The sequence below is a fragment of the Protopterus annectens genome, chromosome 6.part0 (assembly GCF_019279795.1).
Source record: "Protopterus annectens isolate FY-2018-M chromosome 6.part0, PAN1.0, whole genome shotgun sequence".
Lineage (NCBI taxonomy): Eukaryota > Metazoa > Chordata > Ceratodontiformes > Protopteridae > Protopterus > Protopterus annectens.
In genome coordinates this window covers 1,903,472,564-1,903,493,952 of record NC_056737.1, presented here as the reverse complement: position 1 = coordinate 1,903,493,952, position 21,389 = coordinate 1,903,472,564, and the positions used below count along the sequence as shown (strand labels likewise).

The window sequence follows — 21,389 nt, the reverse complement described above, 5'->3', positions numbered from 1 at the left end:
CATATTGTGGCATCATTCTTGGTGAGAGTAAGATGCTACTCAAGGTCAGGGTCATACCGGCCTGGGCTACATGCTCAGAGAGCTCCTTTATGTCTCTTTTCATGTAGTCCAGGGAGGTACATCTCAGGTCATTCACACCAGCATGGACAATGACTGAGTCATATTTGTACTTGCCTTGGAGTGACCCGAGTGCTTGTGTTATGTGGCGGATCCTAGCACCCGACAGGCTGCTCACCATGACCCTCTCCTTGTTCAGCCTGGTGAGTGGGACATCAGTGTGCCTGACGATAGAGTCACCTATTACAAGTGTATCAGGTGTGATTTCTAAGGCTGCTAATTCCCTCTGATTGGGTGGTACATTGGGGATTCGTTTGATGGGTCTGGGAGTTAGGTCAAAAGATATTTGGTAGCCTCTGGATATTATTCTCTGCACTCAAACATCGGTAGTAATAAGATGCCAGGCTGGTAGATGCAGAGAGAAATGACCCCTGACTACTTCCAGAGGAAAGCAATCGGGCAGCTGCTCAGGAGCGCTGGTAGGGTCTGCCGGAGAAAGAATCTCTGGCTCCCTGGTTTCGTGGACCCCCCTCTACCCGGAAAGGGGCGTCTTCCATATGAGTTGCTCCCTCTGCCCCGGGGGGATTGTTCACCATGAGTGTCACGAAAGGATCCTTGGGATTTCTTGAACCATATCTTTCCCCCCTTCTGGTTACTGGAATAGGGCCTCTGGGGGTTGGAAAAGTGTATGCCCACAGCACACAAGGTCTTTCTGTCTTTCTCACTACGTGCAAGTGTGTCACGTACCTTGGGCCCAAAAATTGCAGAGTCATCAATAGGTGCGTTAACAAAGGAAGATTTAAAGGGGTCTGCGAAATCACACAACTGCATCCAAGCATTACGTCTCATGACAACACCAGATGCGGCAGCTCAAGCTGCCCCCTCGGCAGTGTGAGATATCAAATGCATCGAGGAGTTCGAGATGGATTCAGGGGTATCTAGCTGCGAGGCGACAGTGTCACGCACCTCATCAGGCAGTACCCCTGCCAAAGAGGAAGACATTTCAGAAATTAGGTCTCTTTGGAGGTGAGTAAAGTGTGACCGAATGGCGAAGGTCACTGAAACATAGGTCCACTTCCCTAGTCTGTCCATGGTCCGGGACTCCCTGTTTGGAGGATGGACAGTGGAACTATCTTCTGCCAGTTCCCTCTTGGTGGCCACCGCCATGACCATAAAATCAACTGTCAACTGCTGGACCAGTGGGGCTGGTCTTCAGGTGTACATAAAATTTTGTTTGGCCTCCGAGGGACAGGTTCTACATTGTCAGGGGCCTTCCAGGCACGCTGCACAATTAGTTTGACAAGATCATCTGCTGGTGGGGTCACCCAGGAAGTAGATGGCCAGGCACGGAATGCCTGCAGAAACACTGATGCATCAGAAGAAGGGTTAGAGGACTTCCATTACCCCCACTGTTTGAGGATTTCGAGAATGTCTCTGAATGAGATGTCGTCTGGGGGAGAACGAGGGGACCCTTCCCCTTCATCACAATCAGTGTTCTGTGATAGATTCTTCCAGAGAGTCAATGTGCTTCCTCTTGCACCGTTTCTTATGGGGATGGCTCTCCAGTGGGATCTTCTGAGGAGGACTCCGGAGAAGGGGTTCCCTTCATAGGGGCTTCTGATACTGCTGTCCTAGGCTCTGGTTGTGAGCCTTCTGAGTGAAGGGCCCTATCCATCACCTATACAGCAGGCACACCCGAGCCCACTTCCAGTTGAGGGGTTATGAGAGAACTGGAAGCCATTGGAACCATGGACATAGATGGTGCCAATGAGAAAATAGGTGCTGGGTTAGGTACCAAGGTACGGACAGTCGAAGCACCGCTCCGAGAAAGCATTGGTTTCATCGTAGCCAATGCTACAAGGGTGTTCGGTGCCGACAGGGGAGGTACTGCTGTCAGAGCCGAGATAGTATGTACTAAAGCGGCTGGTGGGGGGAGGATAAGCAGGGGAAGATGAGATAAAAGATTCCAAGCCAGGAGGGAAGGAAGGTCTAGCTGGAATGGGCAATCCCCTAGCTACCCGAAGCAGATCCACAACCCGCACTAGGTCTAGCTCAGAAAAACTCCTAGTGGAGCTAAGAGAGGTTGCAGAAGGGGAATCAGGTCTTTCTAGAAAGGGGCTAAAGCTCTGCCCCAAGAAAGGGTCATAAGTAGGAGAATATCTTGTCCTTGGCAGGTAATCGAATTTTGGAGCCGATGGAGCCAAAGAAACTGTCAGCACCGTGGCTGGGGATGTTGCCAAGGCATGTACAGTCACTGGAGCCCATGGAGCCGAGGAAACTGTCGGCACCATGGTCAGGGATAGAGCAGAGGCATGAACAGTCATCGGAGCCGATGTAGGAGCCAAAGGCGGCACCAAAGTCAGTGGTGCTGTGTTTGGAACCGAGACAGGAGTGAATACCATGGTCAGCATCAAGGGACAGGACACAGATCCTGGTGCCAAAGAGGTCTGCACCAAGGGCGCGGGTGAAGCACAGAGCTGACTTGGTTCCATAACTGACGGAGATGCAGGAACTGAGTGACTCTGTTTTCCCTTATATTTCTTGGTCTTGGGAAGGGGTGAGACCTCCGACCCAGATAGAGCCTCTGAGAAAGGTGTCTTGAGTAAACCTTTTAAAATAAGTTTATTCTTATGTTTTGCTAGTGTCGGATTAGAAAAACCAGCACAAATGTCACAATCAGCTTTAAAATGATCCACGACCAAACAGTAGACACAACAGACATGTGTATCTGAGTTAGGCATCTTACGTCCACACTTGCACACTGTTTAAAACCCAACTTAGCTTTGTCTGACATGGTAAGGAAACAATGCTATCCTGTAGAAGAATTAAGGAAGAAAAACCAGTGGAGTTAAGTTAAGGAATACCACTAGTAAAAGTGGGGCCTATCAAAGACAGGAGAGAGGGACAGTCAAAAGAGGTAACAAATTAAATTACCAAGAAAAAGGGTAGGAAATAGTCCTAGGTTATAGGCGACAGTGATAAAAGACTAACTTGACTAAAAATTTTGCAATTCAGAAGAAAAACTGTCATAAAAACAACAAAATACTACTTAGCTTTGAGAGAGATGGCTAACATGTCTGACGAGGAATGCGGCAAATGAGATCTGGAGTATCTAGGACAGGAGCATTGTGGGTAGGTTCTTAGCTGAGAGTTTTTGGCTTGCGCAAGCTGGGAAATGGCCATATCGGTTCCGAGGATGGAACCGAGGTCCTAACAGTAAGTAATGAATAAAGATTTACAACATCAGATATACTGATTCAGTATCAGATGGTATAGGGTATGGAATACACAAGAAATTAATGGACTGGCAAAGACAATATTTTGTAAATGTACTGAATGAACGGTTGAAAAAAAGGGTTTGTTTATGAAGAGTTATGTAGTGGGTTATTAAAATTTATACAGAAGGAAGATGAGAAGAATTAAATAACAAAAATGGAGATCCATCACAGTAAATAAAACAGATTATATATATTTTTATGAAAATAATACAGAGGAGAATGGAAGGAAAGATGAGAAACATTACTGAAGAAGGTATATATTGTATAAAAGGGAAAAAAGTCAAGAATTGCTACTGGTTGTGAGAAAAACCGTGGATGATATTTTAAGTAAAATGTAGGATGTAAAACTTATGGTAGGTGATATTAGCAAGGCATTTGATACAGTAGGACATGATGCTTTGTGGGATGTTATGGAGAAGTATGGAAGAGGTAACAGAATTAGAAGAGTGTGCATGTTGTCCTATCATAAAATACAGTGAGTATGTTAGTGAATGGGTGGCTAAGTAAAGAAATCTGCATGAAGTGTGGTATAAGACAAGGATGTCCCATAAGTGGAATATTGTTTCATTGGTAATAAATGTGATAGTGAGTAAAGTAGCTTATAAAATGAAGATGCTAGATATGTGATGCAAAAGGAGGGGGTGATTCCAGTAGTTTTGACATACACAGACAATATAGTTGTACTTGCGAAGAATAAAATATGGATGAGGGAAGTGCTGGTTTGTCTGAATGGATGTTTAAAGGAAATTGGAATGACCTTGAATAAAAATAAAAATAAGGGGTTGGGTAATGTGGTGAAAAATGGGGTGTGTATTTTTCAATGAATGAAGCGTCTTTGCTAGGGATAATTTTGGAAAATGATGTAGCTACGATGCAATATGACGGGTTGATAAAAGAAATGAAATAAATAGTTCTTCTGTGGAGAATGTATAGATTAGCATTCAGGAAAAAGGTTTATCTGGTGAATTCCGTATTAAGAAAAACAGCATATATGCCAAATGTTTATATGATCCCAGACAAATCTGAAAAAGAAATTCCACATTTGGTGTTTTCTTTCATATTGGGTTCAAGATTAAACCCAGTGAAAAGAGACGTGTTGTATACGAGTGAAGATAAGGGTGAATCTGAGTTAGTTTAAATCTGTTTGTTTATTCTGCTTCTTTAAAATTTTTAAAAGTGGGAAGAGGAAGGGAATAAAAATTAAAAATTAGAATGTTTAAATATAAGAACAAAAAAGTTCTGGGAGGTGATGAGAATAATAATAATAATAATAATAATAAGAGAAAAAAAATGTAAATAAAGAAATTAAAAGTTATCGAGAAAAAATACTAACATGGAAAATAAAAACTAATGACATAGAGAAAGATAGAAGAATGCAGTATAATAATGTTATGAAACAATATTACTATGTAAATCCCTGACTTTACCAGAAGAAGGGAGGTGATGAGAATAATAATAATAATAAGAGAAAAAATATGTAAATAAAGAAATTAAAAGTTATCGAGAAAAAATACTAACATGGAAAATAAAAACTAATGACATAGAGAAAGATAGAAGAATGTAGTATAATAATGTTATGAAACAATTTTACTATGTAAATCCTTGACTTTACCAGAAGAAGTGATTAAAGCCAATAAAGTAAGGAAGAAATGGTGTACCAAGAAAGTAGAAAGCCAGGATGTCCTGTGGAGACCTACCAGTTTCCAATAAAGTGAAATATGCCATATAAAAAGAAAGTTGAAAGAGTGTAGTTATTTTGTCAGAAGGAAGAGACAAGAGTAGTGAAACTCTGGAAAAAGTGCGAATATGAATGATATAAACAATATAGACATGAGTATAATTATGCGTGGCTATTATAAGAACAAAAAGAAACAATATGTGAGAAGGGTGGATAAGAATTTATTTTATGTAATGTTGGTTATTTGGAATGAAAAAAATGAATGAAATTTTGTTAAATGGGAAATTAATTTTGGCAGATATATTGCGAAAAAATATAGCTGTGGAAGAAAGAGTGGGGATCAGTTATTTAAGAATAACAATGAGGATGTTATAAAAAAATGATAAATAATAAAAACAAGAATAAAAAAACAGAAATGCATATACATGTGCCTGTAAATATGTACAGTTTGCAAATATGTACATAATGTTTTTATATTGTCTTAAATAAAGCTGCTGTGGGATCTTTTACATCCGCCTGAGCTACTATCAACTCCACCATCCACTCCCCTTACTCTGCACTGCAATGTCAGCAGCTGAGCTACCTGGTGTGGGAATACAACCCAAACCTTCTACACCAAAGGAGAAAGTGCACCTGTTACATCACTGACACATCAGTAAAGATATAACAGTATCACTAAACAGAAGACAGTATCAAAATTTTGGAGCAAAAGTAGTGTCATATGTGTCTACATTCATGCTGATATGTAATGTGACAACACAACACAACAATAAAGCATACATTTTTCTTCTGAGAAGTGCAATAAACTCACCTCACTAAGACATAAAAAGCCAGCTGAGAAGGAATGGTTTAGTAAGTAAGAAGAGGAAATCGGGTATCGGGACCTTTTATCCTGGAGATTCAGAGCATGTGTATTTGTTTGTTACTCAACTTCATCCACAGAATTTTCCATTGACTTTTTTTTTCTTTTTCAATAGACTCCAGATGAGTACTGACAATGACTGACATTATGATGAAGTCCATGAAAGGCTTCTATATTAAACGATCGAATGACTAAAATATTGAATGTCAGTTCATCGAGATGAAAACATCAAACATTTTGTCATCGAAAGCAGATGTTGAATCTCAACACATCGAATTGCAATAGTTGAGCAACAGCTGTGACATTATAATCCTACATGTTACTTTTGGTATGTATAACATGATGGCAGTAAATATTTATATTAATTTTGACTTATGTGCAGCTGTTGGCCAACTATTGCGATTCAATGCATTTTGATTTGACAAAGTTGGCTTTCAATGCTTTTACCTCAATGAACTGATGTTTGATGTTTTAATTGATTGATCATTTAACATGCACCCAGGAAAGTATTAACAGTAGCTAATAGTGAACAGTCATAAATTTGTAAATGAATATAATGGCAACTATTCTGAAGGACCATTTTAAGTCTTGCCAATTTCTTGAACCCAGAATCAAACCTTGTACTTTGTGTCTATGAGGTGAAGACCTTAACCATTATGCCAAACCTTCCCCCTTCCAGTTAAAACCGAAATGAGAATGAAGCAGTACTGAACTGTACCAAAGCATACCTCTCAACTGTCCAGATATTTGCTTCATATTTTTGGTCAATTCCTCATAAAATCTGTATTGTTCTAGAAAATCAACGAGGATTAAAGCCAAAAAATAATGACATACATTTGAGTTTAAGACTTTATATACTTAAAAAATGCATGCTAACACAAAACCTGTTAATCTTGCAACTTTCTAAATTTATGACTTGTATTTAAATACTGCCCTTTTTGGGCCTATGTTCCACATTATTTTGGCTTTATCCAGATTTCTCATGCTATGACATTGACAGGTATGTGCCAAAGTTGTAAATGATGCCTGCATTTCACAATGTGAAACAAATGGGCAAAATATGAAGCACTTATTAACGGTTTCATCTAGGAAACTCGCTGTGTGGTTAGTAGATGTTTCTTTTCCTCATACTTAAAAAACGTTATTTTTAATTGCTACGATGCTGCTTCTTCATACGTTCACAGAGTTCTTTTTGAAACTACTATGATTCAAGACTATTTATTGTACATAGCTGTTAAAACGTCTGGACTTGAATATGGGATAGTATGGAAATTGGAATTTTAAGGTCCCAAATGAGGAATATCATATTGAGATACAGTTGACCAGTATGGGACCGACACGATCCCAGAGATTCTATGGCTGCTGCCAATCCATAGCTCTCAATCTCTTTGCTCAAGAATCAGGGACAAAGACAAACATCAAGGACAAATTTAAATATTACGTTAAATTCGCATGCAATGTTAACATTCTGCATCAATGTGTTCTTAAGAATAACAAATTAGAGACCCTCTGTAATGTCTAGTATTACTGAACGACTGTAATCCATAGTAATTTACTAGAAAATCACACATTTGACTAGGGCCACGGGAAAAAATAAACAACAGTTAAGATCTACGGACGCTGCACTTAATGTCTCACTCATACACCGATACACTTTTTTTAGAAAAAAAATGCAGGATTTCCTCGGTCTTTCACAGTACCTGCTTACCTTTTCGCTACGTTCTGAAGCTTCACTTAAAAAAACTACAATTGGATGATGAGTGTCGGCCGGAAACATGTCGTCTTTCCGTTCTCTAGAGGCCACCGTGGTTACAATGCAAACAGAATGAGGCGTCTAGTTGTTATAGCAACGTGAAGCATGGCCTCCCGGTAACAGTCTCGGGTCCAGGAACCGATCGATGTATTTTTTTTCCTCCAAGTTCTGATTGTACTGGTTGCAGGCATTAAGGTAAAGCGATACTTCTTTTTAGATCTATATATCCGGCAAAACCAAATCAATGGTTTCACTTCGATTCGATTTGTTTTAATCATGATTTACAGGAAAAAAAATACATCACCACACTCAGCGTCACATGACTATAACACATCTAAATCAAAGATGCATATTTATATTGTTAAGCCTAATACACACTAGCAGGTTGGATAAACATGCTTCACACACGGTTTAATAATTTGCCAACCATGACTACGTGGTAGTTTACATAGCTCTCAACCCTCCATCTCCAAAATGAGGAACACTACCGCTTTTAGTGTGTGACAAATGGCCAAAATGTGGAACACTTACTAACAGCTTACTAACGACTTCACCTAGGAAGCTCATAAAATGGTTACAATGTGCTATTTTTATATATAAAAACATATCTTGATGAATTAATATGATTCTGCCCTCTTTATCATGGATATCACTTTAAAACATACCTAGCAATTAATGGTTGACAGATACCTTCAATGTGGAACTTTGAGGAACATTATTGTTTCTGGACCTCAAATGAGGAACATTCCTCCGAATGAGGTACACTTGAGAGGTATGGATAATTTCTTCCGAAAAAAAAATCCAGAAACCTCAGCTGCAGCAGGATATTATACTTCTGGTACTATTCCGTTTGCCAGCTATTATTTATTAGGACAGTGACTAGCTGGTAATGCCAACGGTAGTTAATATTTCAGAGAGTTTTATAGTATTTTCGAAACTGAACAAAGTTATTATATGTTAGACTGAACTGTGATCTTTACATAAATAACCTATGTAAACAGCGTGATTGCTCACTGAATTTCTGTATGCCTGTCAAGGAGTTGCAAAATGATGATGAGACATTTAATTTTGGTTGTGGTGTAAAATTAAGTGGTAATAGCAGTAATGTGATAATTGTACTGTTTATTATTCATTTAGATGGAAGTGATTTGTAATATGCAGTTTCTGTAAAATATATTTTCTGTAATGCTGTCTGTAAATGAGTGGTACACCCCTAATCCTCTTACAAAATGGATGGGGGGGGGGGGTTAGGTTTCCACTCCCCAAATAGTATTAAGGAAATACAGTTTGCCTGTACTGCTGATGAGGGATAGAGTATGCTAGCTGCCCTTGTGGGCCATTTTAAGCCTAGCAAATTTCCCTTTTCATAGGTTCATAGGTAGGTACTAGGTTATCTGCCCAAGGGCATTTATAAGCCTAGCCAGAGTGTGTCGGCTTTCGCTGCCCCATTGATTAATTAACTGATCCTCTGTCAAGCAGAGCCAATGAAGTGCAGGGGTGTATTTTCTGTTACCCATCCTCTCGTCAAGGTTTCTCTTGAAGAGTGTTAGTGAGTGGCTCTGCCTGATGTAATTTGGAATTTTGTTCTAAAGCATGGGGAGTCTCTGTGACAGGAATCTATCCCTCCAGCATGTTTTATTTATTGTTGTGGCAAAGTTTAGCTGACTAGAGCTCGTGGCTCTCAGTAACTTGGATTTCTTTAGGTGGGGCATGTCCATCAATTCTGAGTTGGACATGGCTTTGTAAGTCAGGCAGAGATCACCTCTGAGTAAGCTATATGCCATTGAGTACAGCTGGAGTTTTTTTCAGTCGGGTTGCATAGGACATATGTTTGAGACCAGTAACCCTCTTGGTGAGGTACTTTTATGGTCTTTCCAGCTGTTGGAAGTGTCTTGTGAGGTACATCCCAAATAGGGCATTGTACTCTATGATGGGTCTAATGAGTGACGAGTAGAGGGGCACTATAACCTCTTTATTTGTAGATGCGAACCCTTTAGTAATTAGATGGACCATTTCCTAACTACTTTGGCAATATGATTGTCAAAGGAGAGATTACTATCTACCTGGGTCCCCAGATCTCTTATTACCTCTTCTGTATTAAGGGGCTGCCACCTATGTGGTAATTAGTAGGTGTTTTGTTTTTCCCAAACAGGATGACTATGCATTTTTTGGCTTGAGGCCATGACTCTGACACCAGGTGTCCGTCTCAGTAAGGCCATTTTGGAGGATGTCTGTGTCAGCCGGAGAGTCAATTATGGCTCCCAGTTTGCAGTCATCAGCAAACTTGGCTAGCCATAGTCCTCCTGTGTTTGCCTGTACTTCTGAGACGTATATGCCGAACAGTAGGGGTCCCAGGACCGAGCCTTGAGGGATACCACTTGTGACTGGTTTAGAGTCTGACCTGGAGCCCGCTATTCTTACTGTGTGAGTTCTGTCTGTAAGCCAGTTGACATCTCGTGACGTACGGGGTTATGTTCAGGCTGGTGAGTTTTTCTGTAATACCCGAGTGGGGAATGATGTCGAAAGCCTTGGCAAGATCAAGGTAGCCTGTGTGATTCACCTTTCCCTCGTCTATGGCTTTGGTGACTGTCTCAAAGAAGTCAACCAGGTTTAGTAGGCATGATCTGCCCTTAACAAAGCCGAACTGGGTCGGGTCAAGTGTTTGGAGGTTCCCAATGTCTTTGTTAATGAGTTCCATAAAGATGCGCTCCATAGCCTTGCAGACCAGGCTAGTCAGGCTTATGGGGCGATAGTTACCAGGGTCAGTTGTGGCCCCTTCTTTCTGGAGAGGAATAACCATTGCTGTGTGCCATTCTATGGGCACATAGTCTGTGGAGAGGCTGAGGTTGAACAGTGTGTTTAGGTGGGGGGTTAGTTTGTTCTGTAGTTCATGCAAAACGCTGCCTGGGACACCTTCTGGTCCCATTGACGCTGTGTTTTTGGCTTTTGAAAGGGCTGTTTTCACCTGTGCATCTGTGATTTTTGGGACACTACACTTTTCCAGTATTGTTATGGGCCCTTTTGGAGATGAGAGGGGGGTGAAGTTTGCACTGAATCTATCTGCCAGGATGTTGGCAATATCAGTAGGTTCAATATATTTTGTGCTATTTTGCACTAGTTCAGTGTATATCTGCGAGTTGCCACTTAGATTCTTAACATAGCTAAAGAAATCTTTGTGGTTATCTTTTGAATCCTTGGCTATTTTTCTTTCGAAGTTAACCTTGGATGATTTCATGAGGGACTGCAGTTTCTTACTGATACTGATCAGGGATGTCTTTCCTTCTTGGGATTTGCTTTTTTTCTTAACTAGTTTCCTCCTTCTATTGTGTAGCCTGTTTATCGCAGGGGTCCACCAAACTTGTTTCCTTCTCTTAGAGGAGTGAGTCTTGGTTTTGCTAGGGATGGCACGATCCATGCATCCTTGTAGGTGCTCATAGAGTGCATTTGTAAAGGTTTCTTCATCTTGGGCAGTGTTATCCTTTAGCGTGGGGGCTGTGAAACTTACCACCTCTGTCTTAAGTAAGTTGAAGTTTGCTTTAGAAAAGTTTTTTACTGTGGTTTCCTTAGTTGGTGATGGTGGTAGGGTGTGGACATCCAGAGTGATTAGTTTATGGTCTGATCTAACCAGTGACGAGTTGACCTCCGGTGTGAAACACCTGTTGCCCATGTTGGTGATGACCAGGTCCAATATGTTTTCACCTCTGGTAGGGGAGTTTACCAGCTGATCCAGGGCATTTGAGTTGATGAATTTCCAGGAAGTGCTGGGCCTGGGAATTTGTACTCAAGTAGTTTTCCCAGTGAATGGGTGGGTAATTGAAATCGCCCAATATCAGGGTTGTTTGGTAGGACCTTCATGTTTTCCAGTGTCTCTAGAAAGGTGGAGTGGTGGTCCTGGGCCATGGAGGGTGATCTGTAGCAAGCCACAATTTGCATTGCAGATTTGCCCGATGTTAGTTGCACATGGATGATCTCAGAGGTATCATGCTGCACCACTAACCTGGAGGTGTAGGTATCCTTGATGAATATGGATACACTCCCTCCTTTTGTGTTTCGGTCCATGTTCTGTGGCTGAAACATGTGGTATGAGTTTTAGCCCGGTAGTGCTGGGGTGCTCTCTGGAGCTTTGAACCAGGTTTCAGTTACTACACAGATGTCGACGTTCTCCATACTGAGGAGTGCTTCCAGCACGTGCATTTTGAGATTTAAACTCCTGGCGTTGAGTAGCATAACCCTCATTTTTTTGTTAATTGTGCTGTTTACAGAGGTGGGTTTGACTTTTGAGCCTTGCCTAAAAAAGGCACTATGGGGGCAGCAAGAGCCTTGGCCAGTATTTGAAAGCCTAGGGGTGACAGGTGCAAGCCGTCTCTTGCGAAGCAACGGGGCTTGTCGATCATGTCATCCCAGGCTGACAGACACTGGATCCCCTTTGAATGACACCAGAAGCTTAGCCAATTGTTGAAATTGATCATTTTTTCTTTATACTGTGGTATCATTCTTGGTGAGGGCAGGATGCTACTCCAGGTCAGGGTTATACCAGCCTGGGCTACATGATCAGAGAGCGCTTCCATGTCTCTTTTCATGTAGTCCAGGGAGGTACGTCTCAGGTCATTCACACCAACATGAACAATGACAGAGTCATATTTGTACTTGTTCTGGAGTGACCTGAGTTATTGTGTTATGTGGCGGATTCTGCATCCCGACAGGCAGCTAACAGTAACCTTCTGCTTGTCCAGCCTAGTGAGTAGGACGTCAGTGTGCCTGACTATAGAGTCACCTATTACTAGTGTGTTAGGTATGTTATTTCGCCGTAAGGGCTGTGATTGTGCGGCACACTGATTTTGTGTTTTATGTGTTGTTTGGTTTGTGACGGGAAGCGCAGGTTGTTTGGGTGTTTGCTTTGAAGGTCTCTGATGCTTTTGCAGGTTTTTATTTAGAGCCTCTGAGTATGATTTTGTGTATTTATGTGTATTTTTTGCCAGTGCTGTTTTTGTAGGTCTGTGTGCAGCTGGAGTTGTGGTGCAAGTGTTAACCTTCTCCACTTGACTGTCTGTTCCTGTCTTGGGTGGAGACAGCTTAGCTTCCAGTTTGGCTGTATAATTGCATCTCTCGCATATGTTAGTGTTTTGTAGTGGGAGGAGAGGGTTGCCTGTGTACATGAGGCAGTTATAACATTGCCTCAGGATACCCAGATTCACCAGCTGGACTGGAGAGTGCACCTGAAGTTGCCCTTTGGTCATGCCTGAATAGTAGGGTGAGCTGCTTAGTTGCTTGGTTGGTGAGGGGTGAATAAAGAGCCTTGCCCTGCTGGGCAATCAGTGTCAGGGTATATTAGTGCTTGCTATTAGGTCTGAGCAAGTGCTGGGCTGTAAGATGCTTTTTGAGTGCTTAGATTGAGAGTTAGACTAGTTTCAAGGGAAAAACTGAAGAGGAGACTTAGTGGAGACAGGAATAATTTAATCGTAGCTAACCAGCACTGCCCGGTGCGCAAAACCATGCAAACGCAGTTTTTATATTAGGGAAAATTACCAAAGTTCCAAAAGCAATTCCCAATGTTCCACCCAGTCAAAAGGATCTAGCAGCAGTAGAAATTCAAAAGCTGCTCCAAAAAAAAAAAGTCATCCAAGAAGTCCCACCAGACCAAATAGATTCCGGATTTTACTCAAGATTTTTTTTTGTGCCAAAAAAGACAGGGGACTGAAAAGCCTACTGAACAAATTTGTACAACAGACGAAATTCTGGATGGTCACAGTTCAGTCTATTCTTCCCTTTTTAGAGAAGATTGATTGGATGTGCTCTATAGATCTTTAGGAAGTATATTACCACATAAAGATGGACAAACGCTCCAGAAGATATCTCCACTTCCAGCTAGGAGCTAGTCATTACCAATTCCGGGCACAGACCTTTGGTCTCACCACAGCCCCCAGGGTGTTCACCAAATGCATGGCAGTGGTAACAGATCACTGGAGACTGTGAGGATTCCGAGTGCTTCCATACTTGGACAACTGGCTCCTCACCACCTCCTCAAGGCATCTACTGCTTTATGCCACAGACTTCATGCTGCATCTCATCGAAGCTCTAGGCATTTCAGTCAACAAGGAAAACTCACATTTGTCTCCTACACAAGGCCTAGAGTTCATAGGAGCAAGACTAAATACAGTTTCTTGTGTAGCCTCCCTCCCCCTCCACAGGCTCATAAAGCTAAGGTCGCAAGTTCAAGGAATCGTTTCCTGAAACAAAGTTCCTGCTCACGTGGTACTTCATACTCTGGGAACCATGGCAGTGACTATAACCTTAGTACCCCTAGCAAGATACCACATGAGGCTGCTTCAATGGCTTTTGGAGTCCTAATGGTTGATTTTAACTCGCTCAATGTCTCATCCAATCCTGATAACAAATCGCTGTCAAAAGTATTTATTCTGGTGGAAGAAGTCAGAAGAAAATCTATGTGGTCGCACATTTTCTCCCTCTCTACCCAGAGCCATAGTGGCCATAGATGCTTCCCAGACAGGGTGGGGGGCATTATCTGGGAAGTACTGTTTAAGACACTTGGTTCCCGCAAGAGGCCAATTTGCACATAAACGTCCTAGAATTGAGAGCAGTGCTTTTACCATTGCAAGTATTCTAGTCTGTCCTTTCTTCTGGGACAATTGCAATCCAGTCAGACAACATGTTGGTAGTCTGGTACATCAACAAGCAGGGGGGAACCAGATCCTACCCACTATGTCAGGAAGCCCTCAGGATTTGGCAATGGGCTATTGCTTCCAACTGATTTCTGATAGCAATGCATATCCCGAAAAACTCCAATGTGATTGTGGACAAATTGAGCAGATGCATCCTCCTGCCTCACGAGGGGTTTCTCAACCACAACATGTTGATGAAGATCTTTCAGCATTGGGACCAGGCTTGCTATGATCTGTTCACCTCTCTGATAAACAACAAATGCAGCAGCTACTTTGCACTAATTCTCCCAAACAAAGAGTCCCCAAGAAGTGCTGTTCTCCTTGATTGGGCCCCAGGACTACTTTTTGCCTTTCCCCTACTCCACTGGTTCTCCAGTTTTTGAGGAAAATGAGGAAAGCCCAACGTTTGGGAAGCAAAGTAATTCTCATTGCACCTTATTGGCCCCATCAAGTCTGGTTCCCCTTTCTTTGGCCTCATCTGGTTCACCGCCCTTGGATTCTGGACCCAGCTCTGGACCTGCTGTCTCACCTGCAGGGCTTGGTGCATCCCAGTCTCCAAAATCTCAAGCTGATGGCTTGGTATCTCCAATTCCAGTAATTGCCAGGCAGAATAACTTACCCTCTCCAGAACAAAAGATTCTTCTGGCTTCCCACAAACCATCCTCTAGGAAACTTTACCTTAGCAAATGGAAACAATTTTCGATTTAGGCTTGTACGAACAAAATAGACCCGTTTTCAGCATCAGTTGATAAGGTTCTGGAATTTTTAGCATCCTTATTTGAATCGGGAACCTTTACTTCCACAATTAAGGTTCAATTAGAAGCTATTTCCAATTTTCATAATGGATTTAATGATCATCCCTTGATGTCTCATCATTTATGCAAAATTTTCCTTAAAGGCACTTTACATCTAAAACCCCTATTCAAAGACCTTATAGCACCATGGGATTTGACTTTAGTTTTACAATGCTATTTTGACTGCCCTTTGAGCCAGCAGCTACTTGCCACCTCAAATTTTTATCTTGGAAAACCTTCTTCCTGGTGGCTCTCACTTCTGCCAGGAGAATTTTTCTGAATTACACACTTTATTTGTAAAGCATCCTTATATCATATTTCACAAGGAGAGAGTGTCACTAAGAACCAACCTGTCCTTCCTCACCAAAGTAGTATCAGAATCTAATATTGGCCAGTCTATAGACTTGTTAGTCTTCTTTCCAAATTTTTCAAACAAAGGTGAATACAGTGTACATTTGCTGGATGTCCACAGACAGTTAAATTTTTACCTGGACAAAACAAAATCTGCTAGAAAATTGGACCAATTATTTGTGTCCTTTTCAAGAACCCAGATTGGGTAAACCAGTATCAAAAGTTACCTTATCAAGATGGTTTAGTCTGTGTCACATTTGTCTACAATCAGAATAAACTCAAACTCAAACTACCTGCTCTGGTTTGAGTGCTTTCCACCAGATCTGTTTCCACTTCAGCTGGCTTTCATTCCAAGGCCACTTTTTAAGAAATAAATGCAATTTTAACATGGGCTACCCTCATACCTTTATCACTCATTACAAATTAGATATGGTCTCCAGGGGAAGAGCATCTCCTTCCTTAGGGCCACCCAGGATCTAAAGAAGCTGGGGACTCTGTCCCATCTGTCAAGAATGAATGAAGATTGACAACATCAAATAAAGAAGTTATGTCCTTAACGATCCATTTGTGTTGTCGATCTTCATTCATTCTTGACATCCCTCACTCCTGTCCCTTCCCAGAGACTTCTGGAGGATCGGACCTTGTTCTGGAAGGTTATAGGGTTATACCTTAGAAGGGGCTTCTGTCTTTTCTATACTAGGCTGCAAACTCGATCTGAGGTAATGGAGAGAGGGGCATTGTGGATAGAGCCTTAGCTCAAGAGTTTTTGGCTGGCACGAGCTGTATAATGGCCGAGTCAGTTCTGAGAGGTCTGAACTGAACCCATCTGTCAAGAATGAATGAAGATCAACAACACAGATGGAACATTATGGTAAGGACATAACTTCTTTATATATCACTCTAAAATGGGTCCCGGTCTCATCTGTGTTTACTATCTGTGCCCATACATTTAGACTCAGTATCTTTACATTGTCTCCTCCCTACCTAAGTTTCACGTGCTTCCATTTGGATTAATATTTTTTGTTTTGGAGATAGTATCCTAATCTATTTGGGGCTGCCCTGTGATATTCTTGGAGGTATGGGACCACTTGTCCTCCCTCTTTCACTGGTAGAATAGTTGTACATTATACCATGACCCCCCCAAAACGTGCACGCTGATTGGCCAGCGTGCACATTGTAAATCGAGTTATACTAATGGAAAAAGGTCCGTCGCCGGACTTTTTCCATTAGTATACTCTATCTATCGCTATGTTAAATGGGTTTAACATAGTGAGACAGCTTTAAAATAAGCAACGGAGATCTCCGTTGCTTATTTTAAAGCTGTCTCGCTATGCTAAACCCATTTAACATAGTGAGACAGGTTTTAAAAAACGGAGAAAGCAAGATCTCCGTTGCTTTTATGTTCGCTATGTTAAATGTATTTAACATAGCGAGACAGTTTAAAATAAGCAACGGACATCTCCGTTGCTTATTTTAAACTGTCTCGCCATGTTAAACCCATTTAACATAGCTTAAAACAAAAAAAAGCAACGGAGATCTTGCTTTCTCTGTTTTACAACTCTGATGTACTGCAGGCGCGCAGTACATCAGAACTGCAGCGGATGCCAGACATCTGCGGAAGGGCAGTAAACAGGCATTATACTATGCCATTATTTAAGAAAAGTAATAGTTTCTTTTCTTAAATAATGTCATGGTATAATAGCAATAACCCACTTCTGGGTGTGGGTAATGCTGTATTTACCCTCGGTTGGCTTTGTTTGGTCCCTCGGGCTTCGCCCTTGGGACCAAACCACGCCAACCATGGGTAAATCCAGCATTACCCACACCCAGGCGTGGGTTATTGCTATAATATTCTACTCTAGGCCTTCAGTCTTCTCATTTGTGTTTCATTATTTCCTGTCATAGCTGATTGTGATATCGCCTTCCTGGATCTTAAATAAAAACCTAGGCAGCATATAATATTAGGAGCATAATAAACATCTGAATAGGTTGTATCCTGTGATCAATATCCATCTTGAGAATCCTGCATTTCTTTAATATGTTAAAAATCTTAGCCTTCACATCATTCCATGTCTCTTGCACTGAGTCGTTAGTGTCATTTGTGGACCAGAATACTGGGTATTTTATTTTACTATGCCCCCATAGATAAGGTCATTCCTGTGCAAAATTGAAAGAGGAAACATAACTGACACATGCCATTCATTTTGTACTCATTTGTCATATATTGTGAGATTAATGTAAACTGCCTCAGGGTTTCAAATATCTTTGGGATATACTTTTCCAGCCTTCTAATGTAAAGTATTATATCATCAGCAAATAAAGCTAGTTTGTCTGCTGCCTCACTTCATAAACAACCCCCTTTGTCTGACTGTCTTAGGTTTCTATGCTAGTGGCTGTAAGTATAAAGTAAATAAGGGGGAGGAGGGAGTGAGCATTCTTGCCTAGTCCTCATCCAATACTAAATGATGGGGTCATTTTAGCATTTACTTTTGCCATTGAATCTTTATATATTTCTCTTGGACTAATTTTATAAAATTATCTGGGAACCGCATTGTGCAAAGTACCTCCAATAAATATTCCCAGTGTAGCATATCAAATGCTTCTCATCATCCAACTCCATTAGTAAGAAATTCTTATATTCATAAGTTCATAGATGTGTACTAGGCTAATGGCCGTGGAGCCTTTACAAGCCTAGCCCTGGCATTGTGCCACCCGACCTTAGTTCCCAGTGCCTCTGTCAAGTAGAGCCACTGGAGTGATCCCTGGGGTGAATTTTCTATTTCCCATCCACTCATAAAGATTTCTCTTGAAGAGGGCCAGTGAGGCGCTCTGCTTGACATGTATGGGAAGTCTGTTCCATAGCATGGGCAGTCTCTAGGTTATGAACCTGTCCCTCCAGCTTGTTCTGTTGACTGTGGTAATGAGGTTGAGGTCTCTGGAGCATGTAGTGCGGAGGGACTGGGATTTCTTTAGCTGTAGCATTTCTAACAGAGCTGGGTCAGACATGGCTTTGTAAGTCAAGCAGAGATCGCCTCTAAGTAAGTGATAGGAGACAGAGAATAGTTGGAGTTTTTTGAGTCTGTCCATATAGGACAAGTGTTTAAGGCCTACGATCCTCTTTGTGAGGTATTTTTGTGGCCTCTCCAGCTGTTGTAAGCGTCTAGTGAGGTACATGCCAAATGGAGCATTGTACTCAATGATTGGCCTAATGAGGGAAGAGTAGAGAGAGACAATAACCTCTTTCTTCCTGGATGCAAAACCCTTACTAATGAGATGTGCCACATAGAAAGACTTTCTGACCACAGTGGCAATGTGGTGGTCAAAAGAGAGGTTGCTGTCAACCTGTGTTCCCAGATCTCTTATAACGCCTTCTGTGTTCAGTGGACTACCATTGATGTGGTAATTCATGGGAACCAGGTTTTTCCCAAGGGGGATAACGACACATTTTTTGGCATTGAGCTTAAGGCCATGGTTCTGACACCAGTCATTGGTCTCAGTGAGGCCTTTCTGTAGGATGTCAACATCACTTGGGGAGTTAATTATGGCTCCCAACTTGCAATTGTCTGCGAACTTTGTCAGTCACAGTCCCTATGTGTTGGCCTGAACTTCAGAGAAGTAGATACCAAACAGGAGAGGACCCAGGACTGAACCCTGTGGGACTCCACTCATGACTGGTCGACAGTCTGACTTGGAGTCAGCTACTTTCACACTGTGGGTTCTATCTGTGAGCCAGTTTGCAACCCACCTAGTGATATAGGGGTTGATGCCTAGCTTAGTGAGTTTTTCTGTGATTCCTGAGTGGAAAATGGTATCAAAGGCCTTGGCCAGATCAAGGTAGGTGATATGAACCACCTTGCCTTCATCCACAGCTCTGGTGACTGACTCAAAGAAGTCGACCAGGTTGAGCAGGCATGATCTACCCTTCACAAAACCAAACTGTGTGGGATCCAGAGTTTGGAGGTTTTCTATATCTTTGTTTATTAGGTCCATGATGATGTGTTCCATATCTTTGTATATCAGACTTGTCAGACTAATGGGGCAATAGTTCCCAGGATCTGTAGTCGCTCCTCCTTTGTGGAGAAGGATGACTGTAGCAGTGCGCCATTCGGTAGGGACAAAGCCTGAGGTGAGGCTTTGATTGAACAGGGCACACAGGTGAAGTGGCAGTTCACTCTGTAGTTCATGTAGAACACAGCCAGGGATATTGCCAGGTCCCATAGAAGCTGTATTCTTGGCCTTGGACAGTGCTGTTTTAACCTGTGCAGCAGTAATAGTGGGTGTCTGGCAATCTACTGGTATTGTGATTGGTCCTTTGGTGGGGGAGAGAGGGGTAAAGCTGGCACTGAATCTGTCGGCCAGTATATTGGCAATATCTGTTGGCTTGGTATAGGAGGTACCATTGTGCAACAGCTCCGAGCAAATCTGGGTATTGCCGTGGAGATTCTTTACATAACTATAGAAGGCCTTATGGTTGTCTTTACTATTTGCTGCAATTCTGTTTTCATAGTTAGCTTTAGAGGATTTGATGAGGTATCTCAACTTTTTTGTTGAGGCTGATAAGGGAGTTTTTCCAGTCTTGGGACTTCACCTTATTTCTCATCAGTTTCCTCCTTCTGTTGTAGAGTTTGTTTATGGCAAGGGACCACCAGACTGGCTTCCTTTTTTTGAAGGGGATTGTCTTGGTTCTATTGAGCATGGCGAGATCCACGCATTTGTGTACGTGTTTGTACAGGGCATTAGTGTATGATTCGGTGGTCATGCAGCTGTTCTCCAGTTGCATGGGTGACGTGAAGTTAGCCACCTCTGTTTTTAGGAGCCCAATGTTAGCTTGGAGAAGTTTTCCATGGTGGTTACCTTTGCAGGGGGGGTAGGGTGGGAGGGATGTAGATTTCCAAGGTGATTAGTTTGTGGTCGGATCTAACCAGGGAGGAGTTAACTATTGATACAGAGCAACGGTCACCCATGTTAGTAATGACCAGGTCAAGGATGTTGCTACCTCTAGTGGGGGTAAGAATGAGCTGGTCCAGGGCATTAGAATTAATGAATTCCAGGAAACATTGGGCAAGTGTATTGGTACATGAGTAGTTTTCCCAGTTAATGGAGGGGGTAGTTGAAGTCACCCAGTATGAGAGTGTTAGGTTAGACCCTAATATTCTCCAGGGTGCTTAGGAACATGGAATGAGAGTCTTGGATCATGGTTGGGGACCTATAGCAGGCTATGACCTGAATTTCTGTCTTACCCATTGTTAGCTGCACCTGAAGTATCTCTGATGCATCATGTTGGGCTACCAGTCTGGAGGTGTCCGCATCCTTTATGAATATGGAAACACCACCGCCTTTGGAGCTTCGGTCCAAGTTCTTGGGCTGGAAGGTATGGAATGAGTTATAGCCTGGTAATGCAGGGGTGCTATCTGCTGCCTTGAACCAGGTTTCTGTTACAGCACAAATGTCGATGTTCTCCATTTTAAGCAGTGCTTCGAGTGAGTGCATTTTGAGATTTAGACTTCTAGCGTTGAGCAGCATGACCCTCAGATTGCATTTGTTTGTAGCTGTTATGGTGGTAATTTGGTCTGTGGAACACCACCTAAAAAAGCCACTACAGGGGTGGGAAGAGCCTTGGCCAGTATCCAGAAGCCCAGGGTTGATAGATGCAGGCCATCTCTGGCAAAGCATCTAGGTCTGTCAGTCATGTCATCCCAGGCAGACAGATATTGGATCCCCTTAGAATGACACCAGAAACTTAACCAGTTGTTGAAATCAATCATTTCTGCTTCTACTGTGGTATCATTCTGGGTGATAGTAGGAGGCTGCTCAGGGCTAGGGTCATACCCGTCTGGGCTACATAATCCGAGAGCTTCTTCATGTCTCTTTTCATGTTGTCCAGGGAGGTACATCTCAGGTCATTCACACCCACATGTACAATGACAGAGTCATAT

General features: G+C 42.1%; 1 protein-coding gene and 1 long non-coding RNA gene across 2 annotated transcripts in view; one reads left to right on the top strand and one right to left on the bottom strand.

The window, feature by feature from the left end:
- The window catches only part of LOC122804977, a 201,460-nt gene extending 193,748 nt beyond the window's left edge, over nucleotides 1-7,712 (bottom strand). Inside the window, exon 1 of the long non-coding RNA XR_006365259.1 lies at nucleotides 7,584-7,712. This is a non-coding gene — a long non-coding RNA (uncharacterized LOC122804977). The remainder of the gene's footprint in view (nucleotides 1-7,583) is intronic.
- A 27-nt stretch (nucleotides 7,713-7,739) lies between these two features.
- The window catches only part of CFAP65 (cilia and flagella associated protein 65), a 2,328,717-nt gene continuing 2,315,067 nt past the window's right edge, over nucleotides 7,740-21,389 (top strand). Inside the window, exon 1 of the mRNA XM_044075222.1 lies at nucleotides 7,740-7,823. The gene's annotated coding sequence lies outside the window, so the exon portion shown is untranslated. The remainder of the gene's footprint in view (nucleotides 7,824-21,389) is intronic.